We start from the raw sequence: 14,716 nt of genomic DNA on the forward strand, positions 1-14,716 counted from the left end.
GAGCAAGTGGAGAGAAATTGGAGGAGAACCACTTTCGACTCAACACTTCTTCTTTCCTGGATGCTTTTCTAAATAAACTGGGCTTTGACAGTGGTATCAAGCCGTCCTTGTCTTCAGCAGGACACAGAAACAGGCACCAAGTCTCCTAACCAAGTTCAACCACACTCTGCAACTTAATAGACCAATGCTTTACAAATTAGCCAAATGTGTCACCAGCAAAGGCAGCCAATGTGCCAATCCTTTATAATTTTTCTGTAGTACTTTTCTTTCTCGTAGGCAAAATTAGCACTTTAACTGCACAAATCGAACAGATTTTACACTTGAGGCACTCCATGAACACATACTTACACACCTTGCATTTCATCTACACACCCTTAAGCTAAATACCCATTGTGTCAAGTCAAAATTCTGCAACCCTATTACATATTCAGTGCGTGTACATAAAAGCACTTCTTCATGCCACTAACATGGACAAGATTTTAGGCTGAAGATACAATCTAAATGACTGTGCAGTATGTATTCCACTTCATGAATAATTAGGAATGAGAACATGATTGCTATAAGAGTATTGGAAGAGCCTGCTTCCATTCTGAATGGAAAGCTGAGTTGTGTGACCATTGGCAAAAACCGACCACAAAGGGACTCGAACCCTCAATCTTGTGATCCGAAGTCAGACGCCTTATCCATTAGGGTACGAAGTAATTTGTCCTGCTGTGCTTATTTTTATAATGTAGGTGGTATGCAAGGATGGAAAATATGATATTGATAGTTATTTAGGTTTACATCCCATTGTGTTTTTTCAGCTCCTTTCAATTAAAGCACTCTTTTGGAATCTATATAATGAGAATGTCACCAGTACGATAAGCTTTTGTTTTCTTTTTTGCATTTAAACCTCTTTCTTCATGAGATTAAAGCTCAGTTGTATGCTTTACATAGCTCTGGATATTTCCAGAAGTGGAGAGAAACTGTTTTGACAGTAGTACAAACTGCTCCTTTCAGGATATGCCAATTTACACACACTCAAAGGTTGTATACGTTTCATGAATCCTGACTTGCCCTATTCAAGTAGCTGAAAGCCTGTCACCACCTCTAGAAACAACAGTTACACCAATCCAATTCAAATCATTTTTCCCAAAGGAATATCTTCTGCCGGGTCAAAGTTGCATCTGACAAAGATAGGTGTTTAAAAATCTACTTTGTAGTTTCAGAACACCAACATGACTCTGAAGAGTACAGAATTAAAATGGTACCATTTCAAAGTTCCTAATACCACATAAGCTTCTGAGCGGAATCATGTAATAAATATATAAATTTTTCTGGAAAAGTAAGAGTTGATATTAGTTTTCACCTCAGATGGGACTCGAACCCACAATCCCTGGCTTAGGAGGCCAGTGCCTTATCCATTAGGCCACTGAGGCACAGATAAACACTAGCAGTCTAGAGGCATTATTTAAATGTATTCAATCGTCAAACACTGGTCTCTGCACACAGGACATTTCTCAGTTCACTCCATAAGTAAACTTCCCATTTTCATCCTCTTCTATGCCCAACTTTAACACTCTGTTTTGTGCTATAATGGAGGCTTTGCATTTCGAGCAAGTGTAGAGAAATTGGAGGAGAACCACTTTCGACTCAACACTTCTTCTTTCCTGGATGCTTTTCACAATAAACTGGGCTTTGACAGTGGTATCAAGCCGTCCTTGTCTTCAGCAGGACACAGAAACAGGCACCAAGTCTCCTAAACAAGTTCAACCACACTCTGCAACTTAATAGACCAATGCTTTACAAATTAGCCAACTGTGTCATCAGCAAAGGCAGCCAATGTGCCAATCCTTTATAATTCTTCTGTAGTACTTTTCTTTCTCGTAGGCAAAATTAGCACTTTAACTGCACAATTCATACAGATTTTACACTTGAAGCACTCCATGAACACATACTTACACACCTTGCATTTCATCTACACACCCTTAAGCTAAAAACCCATTCTGTCAAGTCAAAATTCTGCAAACCTATTACATATTCAGTGCGTGTACATAGAGGCACTTTTTAATGCCACTAAAATGGACAAGATTTTAGGCTGAAGATGCAATCTAAATGACTGAGCAGTATGTACTCCACTTCGTGAATAATTAGGAATGAGAACATGATGGCTATAAGAGTATTGGAAGAGCCTGCTTCCATTCTGAATGGAAAGCTGAGTTGTGTGACCATTGGCAAAAACCAACCACGAAGGGACTCGAACCCTGAATCTTCTGATCCGAAGTCAGACGCATTATCCATTTGGCCACGTGGTCATATGTCATATTGTGCTTATTTTTATAATGTAGGTGGTATGCAAGGATGGGAAATATGATATTGATAGTTATTTAGGTTTACATCCCATTGTGTTTTTTCAGCTCCTTTCAATTAAAGCACTCTTTTGGAATCTATATAATGAGAATGTCACCAGTACGATAAGCTTTTGTTTTCTTTTTTGCATTTAAACCTCTTTCTTCATGAGATTAAAGCTCTGTTGTATGCTTTACATAGCTCTGGATATGTCCAGTAGTGGAGAGAAACTGTTTTGACAGTAGTACAAACTGCTCCTTTCTGGATATGCCAATTTACACACGCTCAAAGGTTGTATACGTTTCATGAATCCTGACTTGCCCTATTCAAGTAGCTGAAAGCCTGTCACCACCTCTAGAAACAACAGTTACACCAATCCAATTCAAATCATGTTTTCCAAACATTTCAAAGTTCCTAATACCACATAAGCTTCTGAGCGGAAGCATGTAATAAAAATATCAATTTTTCTGGAAAAGTAAGAGTGGATATTGGTTTTCACCTCAGATGGGACTCGAACCCACAATCCCTGAATTAGAAGGCCAGTGCCTTATCCATTAGGCCACTGAGGCATAGATAAACCCTTGCAGTCTAGAGGCATTATTTAAATGTATTCAATCGTAATACACTGGTGTCTGCACACAGGACATTTCTCAGTTCTCTCCATAAGTAAACTTCCCATTTTCATCCTCCTCCATCCCCGACTTTAACACTCTGCTCTTTGCTATAATGTAGGCTCTGCATTTCGAGCAAGTGGAGAGAAATTGGAGAACCACTTTTGACTCAACACTTCTTCTTTCCTGGATGCTTTTCGCAATAAACTGGGCTTTGACAGTGGTATCAAGCCGTCCTTGTCTTCAGCAGGACACAGACCAGGCACCAAGTCTCCTAACCAAGTTCAACCACACTCTGCAACTTAATAGACCAATGCTTTACAAATTAGCCAAATGTGTCATCAGCAAAGGCAACCAATGTGCCAATCCTTTATAATTCTTCTGTAGTACTTTTCTTTCTCGTAGGCAAAATTAGCACTTTAACTGCACAAAGCGTACAGATTTTACACTTGAGGCACTCCATGAACACATACTCACACACCTTGCATTTCATCTACACACCCTTAAGCTAAATACCCATTGTGTCAAGTCAAAATTCTGCAACCCTATTACATATTCAGTGTGTGTACATAAAAGCACTTCTTCATGCCACTAACATGGACAAGATTTTAGGCTGAAGATGCAATCTAAATGACTGTGCAGTATGTACTCCACTTCATGAATAATTAGGAATGAGAACATGATGGCTATAAGAGTATTGGAAGAGCCTGCTTCCATTCTGAATGGAAAGCTGAGTTGTGTGACCATTGGCAAAAACCAACTACACAGGGACTCGAACCCTCAATCTTCTGATCCAAAGTCAGACGCCTTATCCATTAGGCCACGCGGTCATATGCCCTGCTGTGCTTATTTTTATAGTGTAGGTGGTATGCAAGAATGGAAAATATGATATTGATAGGTATTTAGGTTTACATCCCATTGTGTTTTTTCAGCTCCTTTCAATTAAAGCACTCTTTTGGAATCTATATAATGAGAATGTTTTATTTATTTTTATTTTATTTATTTTTTCCATTTGTATGGCGCACAGCTACCCAAAAAGGGTTTCCCGGCGCCGACAACAGGTTTGCTGACCACAAAATTTCGCTTAAGAGTTACAGAGAGTTATTTGTTAAAGAGCCAGGTCTTGATGCTCTTTCTGAAACTAGCATAATTGGCCTCAGTCCTGATGTTAACTGGGAGGGAGTTCCAAAGAGTGGGTCCCAGGACAGAGAAAGATCTACCACCAATTCTTGACAATTTGTATCTGGGGATCACAAAGAATGCTCCTGAATGTGAGCGCAGCATCCGTCCAGGAATATAAGGAGTAACTAATGATTGCAGGTATTTGGGGGCTGTTGAATTTTTAATTCTGAACATGTAGGTGAGGGCTTTAAATTTGATGCGTTGATCAATCCTGAGCCAGTGTAAGTCCCTCAGATGTTTCGATACACTGGAGAAATTGGGGATGTTACAGAGTAGTCTTGCTGCTGAGTTCTGGGCGAGCTGCAACCTTTTGATCACAGGCTGATTTGATCCTAAGTACAGGATATTCCAGTAGTCAAGACGTGATGTTATCAATGCATTGACTACGGTCTTTTGAGTTGCAAGGGGCAGCATCCAGAGGATCTTTCTCAGCCATTTCATTATGATGAAACAAAGACCGACTACTTTATTAGCCTGTTGCCTCATAGATAGAGTGTCATCGAGGCAGACGCCCAGATTTCTTGCATGGTCAACAGGAGTTGGAATGGTCCCTAGTTCAGATGGCCAATGGGAAGGATTCCACAGATGTTTATCTTTACCTAGGAGTATGACCTCCGTTTTATCGCCATTCAATTTCAGTTGGTTGATGGACATCCAACTGAAGATGTTCAAGAGTCCCTGCCTAAGAAGAGAGGGATCAGAGGATTTTGGCTTTGTCAGGGAAAAGATGATTTGGGAATCATCAGCATAGGTCATTAGGGTGAGACCCGAACTTTCTGCTAGATCGGCCAAAGGTCGAAGGTAAATATTAAAAAACAGGGGCTTTAGAATGGAGCCCTGTGGGACACCGTGTGGGGCACTGAAGGTGTCCGAGCAAGCAATGGACGAGGTAATTTGAAAGGTTCTGTGCAACAAAAAAGATCTGATCCAGTCAAGAGCTGCACCTCTAATGCCGTTGTTATCTAATGTGGTCAGTAGTTTGGAGTGCGAGATGGTATCAAACGCCGCACTCAAATCTAACAGTATGAGTGCGACAGTTTGACCCTCATCCAGGTGCTTCCTAATGGCTTCCGTGACGCCCAGCAAGGCGGTTTCAGTAGAGAAACCGGCACAAAAACCTGATTGAGATGGATGGAGGAGAGCATTCTTCTCAGTGAAGAGAGTGAGAGCAGAATGAATATGTCTCTCCAGAAGTTTAGAGCAAGCAGGTAGAAGTGATATAGGCCGATAATTAGCCAGAACGTCAGGGTTGGCAGAGGGCTTCTTCAGCAGGGGACTAACCATCGCATGCTTCCACAAGGAAGGTACTGTGGAAGAGACGAGAGAGGCGTTGAGGGTGTTAGCGACAAACGTCAGAACTGGGTCGTCGAGGGTTTTTAGAACACTGACGGGGAGGGGGTCTCGAGGAGAGCCCGATTTGATGGATTTCAGAGAAGATTTAAGTGAGTCCAGGGTAATTTCAGGCCAGTGGGTAAGGAGCTTAAAAGCAGGAAGGTTTAGTAGTGAAGCGACTGGAAGATTATTAGTTAGAGGTTGAGAGTTTATAGCATGGATGATGTTCTCAATTTTATCAGTGAAGAAAGATGCTAGATTTTGACATTGTGTGGTGCTCAGAGGGGGGGCGTTTGCAACCGTGTTAACACCTGCAAGTTCCTTAACTGTGTGGAAAAGAGTTTTTGCTTTGTTAGAAGCAAAATTGATGTTATTTGCAACAAAAAGGGCGCGTGCTTTGGTACAAGCGGAGTGGTACTTGTTTCTGGCGTTTTGATAAACCCTCTTTTTTTCAGTGGAATAGTCTTTTCTCAATTGCCTCTCAAGGTATTTGCAGTGTGATTTTTCCGATTTCAGGCATTCAGTAAACCATGGGGCTGGGGGTCGGTGTATGTTTCTTTTAGTTTGAGAGAGAGGGAGACAGCTGTCAACAGCCTTTTCCAGCCAAGTGTGCATCGCGTTGGCAATACCTTCCATGTCTGAGGCCTGAGCTGGTGGGCTGTTTATTAGAGATTCACTGAGTTTACTGGTGTCAAGCTGTTTCCAGTTTCTCATGGACAAGACCGGCCATACAGCATTATTTAGAGTAGATGTAGGTAATTTTAGGCCGAAGAGTAGGAGGTGGTGATCAGACCAACAGACAGGGGACGTGGACGTCCAACTAAGTTCAGGGATGTTTGTAATAATGGGATCAAGTAAGTGTCCCGCCTTGTGAGTGGGGCCAGAGTTTAATAGTCTAAGTTGTAATACTGCGAGGTCCTCCAATAAGTTGGAGCAGGTGACGTTGTTAGGGTCGTCGAAATGCATATTAAAATCACCAAGCAGGGTGAGATTTTTCGAAGTTAAGAAAAGGGGGGTTATAAAACTGGCCAAATTGGCAGCCCAGTTTTTTAGGTGGCCGGAGGGGGGCCTATATATCAAGACACCGGAGAATGTGAAATTAGGATTCAGTGTGATCTTGAAAAAGGCAGCTTCACTGTCAGGTATACTAATGGGCTCCAGATTGCAGGTAAACTGTCACCAGTACGATAAGCTTTTGTTTTCTTTTTTGCATTTAAACCTCTTTCTTCATGAGATTAAAGCTCAGTTGTATGCTTTACATAGCTCTGGATATTTCCAGAAGTGGAGAGAAACTGTTTTGACAGTAGTACAAACTGCTCCTTTCTGGATATGCCAATTTACACACACTCAAAGGTTGTATACGTTTCATGAATCCTGACTTGCCCTATTCAAGTAGCTGAAAGTCTGTCACCACCTCTAGAAACAACAGTTACACCAATCCAATTCAAATCATGTTTTCCAAAGGAATATCGTCTGCCGGGTCAAAGTTGCATCTGACAAAGATAGGTGTTTAAAAATCTACTTTGTAGTTTCAGAACACCAACATGACTCTGAAGAGTACAGAAGTGAAATGGTACCATTTCAAAGTTCCTAATACCACATAAGCTTCTGAGCGGAAGCATGTAATAAAAATATCAATTTTTCTGTAAAAGTAAGAGTGGATATTGGTTTTCACCTCAGATGGGACTCGAACCCACAATCCCTGGCTTAGAAGGCCAGTGTTTTATCCATTAGGCCACTGAGGCATAGATAAACCCTTGCAGTCTAGAGGCATTATTTAAATGTATTCAATCGTGAAACACTGGTCTCTGCACACAGGACATTTCTCAGTTCTCTCCATAAGTAAACTTCCCATTTTCATACTCTTCCATCCCCGACTTTAACACTCTGCTCTTTGCTATAATGTAGGCTCTGCATTTCGAGCAAGTGGAGAGAAATTGGAGGAGAACCACTTTCGACTCAACACTTCTTCTTTCCTGGATGCTTTTCTAAATAAACTGGGCTTTGACAGTGGTATCAAGCCGTCCTTGTCTTCAGCAGGACACAGAAACAGGCACCAAGTCTCCTAACCAAGTTCAACCACACTCTGCAACTTAATAGACCAATGCTTTACAAATTAGCCAAATGTGTCACCAGCAAAGGCAGCCAATGTGCCAATCCTTTATAATTTTTCTGTAGTACTTTTCTTTCTCGTAGGCAAAATTAGCACTTTAACTGCACAAATCGAACAGATTTTACACTTGAGGCACTCCATGAACACATACTTACACACCTTGCATTTCATCTACACACCCTTAAGCTAAATACCCATTGTGTCAAGTCAAAATTCTGCAACCCTATTACATATTCAGTGCGTGTACATAAAAGCACTTCTTCATGCCACTAACATGGACAAGATTTTAGGCTGAAGATACAATCTAAATGACTGTGCAGTATGTATTCCACTTCATGAATAATTAGGAATGAGAACATGATTGCTATAAGAGTATTGGAAGAGCCTGCTTCCATTCTGAATGGAAAGCTGAGTTGTGTGACCATTGGCAAAAACCGACCACAAAGGGACTCGAACCCTCAATCTTGTGATCCGAAGTCAGACGCCTTATCCATTAGGGTACGAAGTAATTTGTCCTGCTGTGCTTATTTTTATAATGTAGGTGGTATGCAAGGATGGAAAATATGATATTGATAGTTATTTAGGTTTACATCCCATTGTGTTTTTTCAGCTCCTTTCAATTAAAGCACTCTTTTGGAATCTATATAATGAGAATGTCACCAGTACGATAAGCTTTTGTTTTCTTTTTTGCATTTAAACCTCTTTCTTCATGAGATTAAAGCTCAGTTGTATGCTTTACATAGCTCTGGATATTTCCAGAAGTGGAGAGAAACTGTTTTGACAGTAGTACAAACTGCTCCTTTCAGGATATGCCAATTTACACACACTCAAAGGTTGTATACGTTTCATGAATCCTGACTTGCCCTATTCAAGTAGCTGAAAGCCTGTCACCACCTCTAGAAACAACAGTTACACCAATCCAATTCAAATCATTTTTCCCAAAGGAATATCTTCTGCCGGGTCAAAGTTGCATCTGACAAAGATAGGTGTTTAAAAATCTACTTTGTAGTTTCAGAACACCAACATGACTCTGAAGAGTACAGAATTAAAATGGTACCATTTCAAAGTTCCTAATACCACATAAGCTTCTGAGCGGAATCATGTAATAAATATATAAATTTTTCTGGAAAAGTAAGAGTTGATATTAGTTTTCACCTCAGATGGGACTCGAACCCACAATCCCTGGCTTAGGAGGCCAGTGCCTTATCCATTAGGCCACTGAGGCACAGATAAACACTAGCAGTCTAGAGGCATTATTTAAATGTATTCAATCGTCAAACACTGGTCTCTGCACACAGGACATTTCTCAGTTCACTCCATAAGTAAACTTCCCATGTTCATCCTCTTCTATGCCCAACTTTAACACTCTGTTTTGTGCTATAATGGAGGCTTTGCATTTCGAGCAAGTGTAGAGAAATTGGAGGAGAACCACTTTCGACTCAACACTTCTTCTTTCCTGGATGCTTTTCACAATAAACTGGGCTTTGACAGTGGTATCAAGCCGTCCTTGTCTTCAGCAGGACACAGAAACAGGCACCAAGTCTCCTAAACAAGTTCAACCACACTCTGCAACTTAATAGACCAATGCTTTACAAATTAGCCAACTGTGTCATCAGCAAAGGCAGCCAATGTGCCAATCCTTTATAATTCTTCTGTAGTACTTTTCTTTCTCGTAGGCAAAATTAGCACTTTAACTGCACAATTCATACAGATTTTACACTTGAAGCACTCCATGAACACATACTTACACACCTTGCATTTCATCTACACACCCTTAAGCTAAAAACCCATTCTGTCAAGTCAAAATTCTGCAAACCTATTACATATTCAGTGCGTGTACATAGAGGCACTTTTTAATGCCACTAAAATGGACAAGATTTTAGGCTGAAGATGCAATCTAAATGACTGAGCAGTATGTACTCCACTTCGTGAATAATTAGGAATGAGAACATGATGGCTATAAGAGTATTGGAAGAGCCTGCTTCCATTCTGAATGGAAAGCTGAGTTGTGTGACCATTGGCAAAAACCAACCACGAAGGGACTCGAACCCTGAATCTTCTGATCCGAAGTCAGACGCATTATCCATTTGGCCACGTGGTCATATGTCATATTGTGCTTATTTTTATAATGTAGGTGGTATGCAAGGATGGGAAATATGATATTGATAGTTATTTAGGTTTACATCCCATTGTGTTTTTTCAGCTCCTTTCAATTAAAGCACTCTTTTGGAATCTATATAATGAGAATGTCACCAGTACGATAAGCTTTTGTTTTCTTTTTTGCATTTAAACCTCTTTCTTCATGAGATTAAAGCTCTGTTGTATGCTTTACATAGCTCTGGATATGTCCAGTAGTGGAGAGAAACTGTTTTGACAGTAGTACAAACTGCTCCTTTCTGGATATGCCAATTTACACACGCTCAAAGGTTGTATACGTTTCATGAATCCTGACTTGCCCTATTCAAGTAGCTGAAAGCCTGTCACCACCTCTAGAAACAACAGTTACACCAATCCAATTCAAATCATGTTTTCCAAACATTTCAAAGTTCCTAATACCACATAAGCTTCTGAGCGGAAGCATGTAATAAAAATATCAATTTTTCTGGAAAAGTAAGACTGGATATTGGTTTTCACCTCAGATGGGACTCGAACCCACAATCCCTGAATTAGAAGGCCAGTGCCTTATCCATTAGGCCACTGAGGCATAGATAAACCCTTGCAGTCTAGAGGCATTATTTAAATGTATTCAATCGTAATACACTGGTGTCTGCACACAGGACATTTCTCAGTTCTCTCCATAAGTAAACTTCCCATTTTCATCCTCCTCCATCCCCGACTTTAACACTCTGCTCTTTGCTATAATGTAGGCTCTGCATTTCGAGCAAGTGGAGAGAAATTGGAGAACCACTTTTGACTCAACACTTCTTCTTTCCTGGATGCTTTTCGCAATAAACTGGGCTTTGACAGTGGTATCAAGCCGTCCTTGTCTTCAGCAGGACACAGAAACAGGCACCAAGTCTCCTAACCAAGTTCAACCACACTCTGCAACTTAATAGACCAATGCTTTACAAATTAGCCAAATGTGTCATCAGCAAAGGCAGCCAATGTGCCAATCCTTTATAATTCTTCTGTAGTACTTTTCTTTCTCGTAGGCAAAATTAGCACTTTAACTGCACAAATCGTACAGATTTTACACTTGAGGCATTCCATGAACACATACTTACACGCCTTGCATTTCATCTACACACCCTTAAGCTAAATACCCATTGTGTCAAGTTAAAATTCTGCAACCCTATTACATATTCAGTGCGTGTACATAAAAGCACTTCTTCATGCCACTAACATGGACAATATTTTAGGCTGAAGATACAATCTAAATGACTGTGCAGTATGTACTCCACTTCATGAATAATTAGGAATGAGAACATGATGGCTATAAGAGTATTGGAAGAGCCTGCTTCCATTCTGAATGGAAAGCTGAGTTGTGTGACCATTGGCAAAAACCGACCACGAAGGGACTCGAACCCTGAATCTTCTGATCCGAAGTCAAACGCATTATCCATTTGGCCACGCGGTCATATGTCCTGCTGTGCTTATTTTTATAATGTAGGTGGTATGCAAGGATGGGAAATATGATATTGATAGTTATTTAGGTTTACATCCCATTGTGTTTTTTCAGCTCCTTTCAATTAAAGCACTCTTTTGGAATCTATATAATGAGAATGTCACCAGTACGATAAGCTTTTGTTTTCTTTTTTGCATTTAAACCTCTTTCTTCATGAGATTAAAGCTCAGTTGTATGCTTTACATAGCTCTGGATATGTCCAGTAGTGGAGAGAAACTGTTTTGACAGTAGTACAAACTGCTCCTTTCTGGATATGCCAATTTACACACGCTCAAAGGTTGTATACGTTTCATGAATCCTGACTTGCCCTATTCAAGTAGCTGAAAGCCTGTCACCACCTCTAGAAACAACAGTTACACCAATCCAATTCAAATCATTTTTTCCAAAGGAATATCTTCTGCCGGGTCAAAGTTGCATCTGACAAAGATAGGTGTTTAAAAATCTACTTTGTAATGTCAGAACACTGACATGACTCTGAAGAGTACAGAAGTAAAATGGTACCATTTCAAAGTTCCTAATACCACATAAGCTTCTGAGCGGAAGCATGTAATAAATATATCAATTTTTCTGGAAAAGTAAGAGTGGATATTGGTTTTCACCTCAGATGGGACTCAAACCCACAATCCCTGATTTAGAAGGCCAGTGCCGTATCCATTAGGCCACTGAGGCATAGCTAAACGCTTGCAGTCTAGAGGCATTATTTAAATGTATTCAATCGTCAAACACTGGTGTCTGCAGACAGGACATTTCTCAGTTCTCTCCATAAGTAAACTTCCCATTTTCATCCTCTTCCATCCCCGACTTTAACACTCTGCTCTTTGCTATAATGTAGGCTCTGCATTTCGAGCAAGTGGAGAGAAATTGGAGAACCACTTTCGACTCAACACTTCTTCTTTCCTGGATGCTTTTCTCAATAAACTGGGCTTTGACAGTGGTATCAATCCGTCCTTGTCTTCAGCAGGACACAGAAACAGGCACCAAGTCTCCTAACCAAGTTCAACCACACTCTGCAACTTAATAGACCAATGCTTTACAAATTCGCCAACTGTGTCATCAGCAAAGGCAGCCAATGTGCCAATCCTTTATAATTCTTCTGTAGTACTTTTCTTTCTCGTAGGCAAAATTAGCACTTTAACTGCACAAATCATACAAATTTTACACTTGAGGCACTAGATGAACACATACTTACACGCCTTGCATTTCATCTACACACCCTTAAGCTAAATACCCATTGTGTCAAGTCAAAATTCGGCAACCCTATTACATTTTCAGTGCGTGTACATAAAAGCACTTCTTCATGCCACTAACATGGACAAGATTTTAGGCTGAAGATACAATCTAAATGACTGTGCAGTATGTACTTCACTTCATGAATAATTAGGAATGAGAACATGATGGCTATAAGAGTATTGGAAGAGCCTGCTTCCATTCTGAATGGAAAGCTGAGTTGTGTGACCATTGGCAAAAACCGACCACGAAGGGACTCAAACCCTCAATCTTCTGATCCGAAGTCAGACGCCTTATCCATTAGGCCAAGAGGTCATTTGTCCTGCTGTGCTTATTTTTGTAATGTAGGTGGTATGCAAGGATGGAAAATATGATATTGATAGTTATTTAGGTTTACATCCCATTGTGTTTTTTCAGCTCCTTTCAATTAAAGCACTCTTTTGGAATCTATATAATGAGAATGTCACCAGTACGATAAGCTTTTGTTCTCTTTTTTGCATTCAAACCTCTTTCTTCATGAGATTAAAGCTCAGTTGTATGCTTTACATAGCTCTGTTTATTTCCAGAAGTTGAGAGAAACTGTTTTGACAGTAGTACAAACTGCTCCTTTCTGGATATGCCAATTTACACACACTCAAAGGTTGTATACATTTCATGAATCCTGACTTGCCCTATTCAAGTAGCTGAAAGCCTGTCACCACCTCTAGAAACAACAGTTACACCAATCCAATTCAAATCATTTTTTCCAAAGGAATATCTTCTGCCGGGTCAAAGTTGCATCTGACAAAGATAGGTGTTTAGAAATCTACTTTGTAGTTTCAGAACACCAACATGACTCTGAAGAGTACAGAAGTAAAATGGTACCATTTCAAAGTTCCTAATACCTCATAAGCTTCTGAGCGGAAGAATGTAATAAAGATATACATTTTTCTGGAAAAGTAAGAGTGGATATTGGTTTTCACTTCAGATGGGACTCGAACCCACAATCCCTGGCTTAGGAGGCCAGTGCCTTATCCATTAGGCCACTGAGGGACACATAAACACTTGCAGTCTGGAGGCATTATTTAAATGTATTCAATCGTCAAACACTGGTGTCTGCACACAGGACATTTCTCAGTTCTCTCCATAAGTAAACTTCCCATTTTCATCCTCTTCCATCCCCGACTTTAACACTCTGTTCTGTGCTATAATGTAGGCTCTGCATTTCGAGCAAGTGGAGAGAAATTGGAGGAGAACCACTTTCGACTCAACACTTCTTCTTTCCTGGATGCTTTTCTCAATAAACTGGGCTTTGACAGTGGTATCAAGCCGTCCTTGTCTTCAGCAGGACACAGAAACAGGCACCAAGTCTCCTAACCAAGTTCAACCACACTCTGCAACTTAATAGACCAATGCTTTACAAATTAGCCAACTGTGTCATCAGCAAAGGCAGCCAATGTGCCAATCCTTTATAATTCTTCTGTAGTACTTTTCTTTCTCGTAGCCAAAATTAGCACTTTAACTGCACAAATCGTACAGATTTTACACTTGAGGCACTCCATGAACACATACTTACACACCTTGCATTTCATCTACACACCCTTAAGCTAAATACCCATTGGGTCAAGTCAAAATTCTGCAACCCTATTACATATTCAGTGCGTGTACATAAAAGCACTTCTTCATGCCACTAACATGGACAAGATTTTAGGCTGAAGATGCAATCTAAATGACTGTGCAGTATGTACTCCACTTCATGAATAATTAGGAATGAGAACATGATGGCTATAAGAGTATTGGAAGAGCCTGCTTCCATTCTGAATGGAAAGCTGAGTTGTGTGACCATTGGCGAAAACCGACCACGAAGGGACTCAAACCCTCAATCTTGTGATCCGAAGTCAGACGCCTTATCCATTAGGCCAGGAGGTCATTTGTCCTGTTGTGCTTATTTTTATAATGTAGGTGGTATGCAAGGATGGAAAATATGATATTGATAGTTATTTAGGTTTACATCCCATTGTGTTTTTTCAGCTCCTTTCAATTAAAGCACTCTTTTGGAATCTATATAATGAGAATGTCACCAGTATGATAAGCTTTTGTTTCTTTTTTGCATTTAAACCTCTTTCTTCATGAGATTAAAGCTCAGTTGTATGCTTTACATAGCTCTGGATATTTCCAGAAGTGGAGAGAAACTGTTTTGACAGTAGTACAAACTGCTGCTTTCTGGATATGCCAATTTACACACACTCAAAGGTTGTATACGTTTCATGAATCCTGACTTGCCCTATTCAAGTAGCTGAAAGCCTGTCACCACCTCTA

At 40.3% G+C, this 14,716-nt stretch overlaps 2 non-coding genes across 2 annotated transcripts; both read right to left on the minus strand.

Moving 5' to 3' along the window:
• Positions 1-1,345: 1,345 nt before the first annotated feature.
• TRNAR-CCU (transfer RNA arginine (anticodon CCU)) lies at positions 1,346-1,418 on the minus strand. The gene has a single exon. It is a non-coding gene; the product is annotated as a tRNA-Arg (tRNA).
• Positions 1,419-8,718: 7,300 nt separating this feature from the next.
• Positions 8,719-8,791, minus strand: TRNAR-CCU (transfer RNA arginine (anticodon CCU)). Its single transcript has one exon. It is a non-coding gene; the product is annotated as a tRNA-Arg (tRNA).
• Positions 8,792-14,716: the final 5,925 nt, after the last annotated feature.

The sequence above is a fragment of the Lissotriton vulgaris genome, chromosome 5 (genome assembly GCF_964263255.1).
Source record: "Lissotriton vulgaris chromosome 5, aLisVul1.2, whole genome shotgun sequence".
NCBI classification, from domain to species: Eukaryota; Metazoa; Chordata; class Amphibia; order Caudata; family Salamandridae; genus Lissotriton; species Lissotriton vulgaris.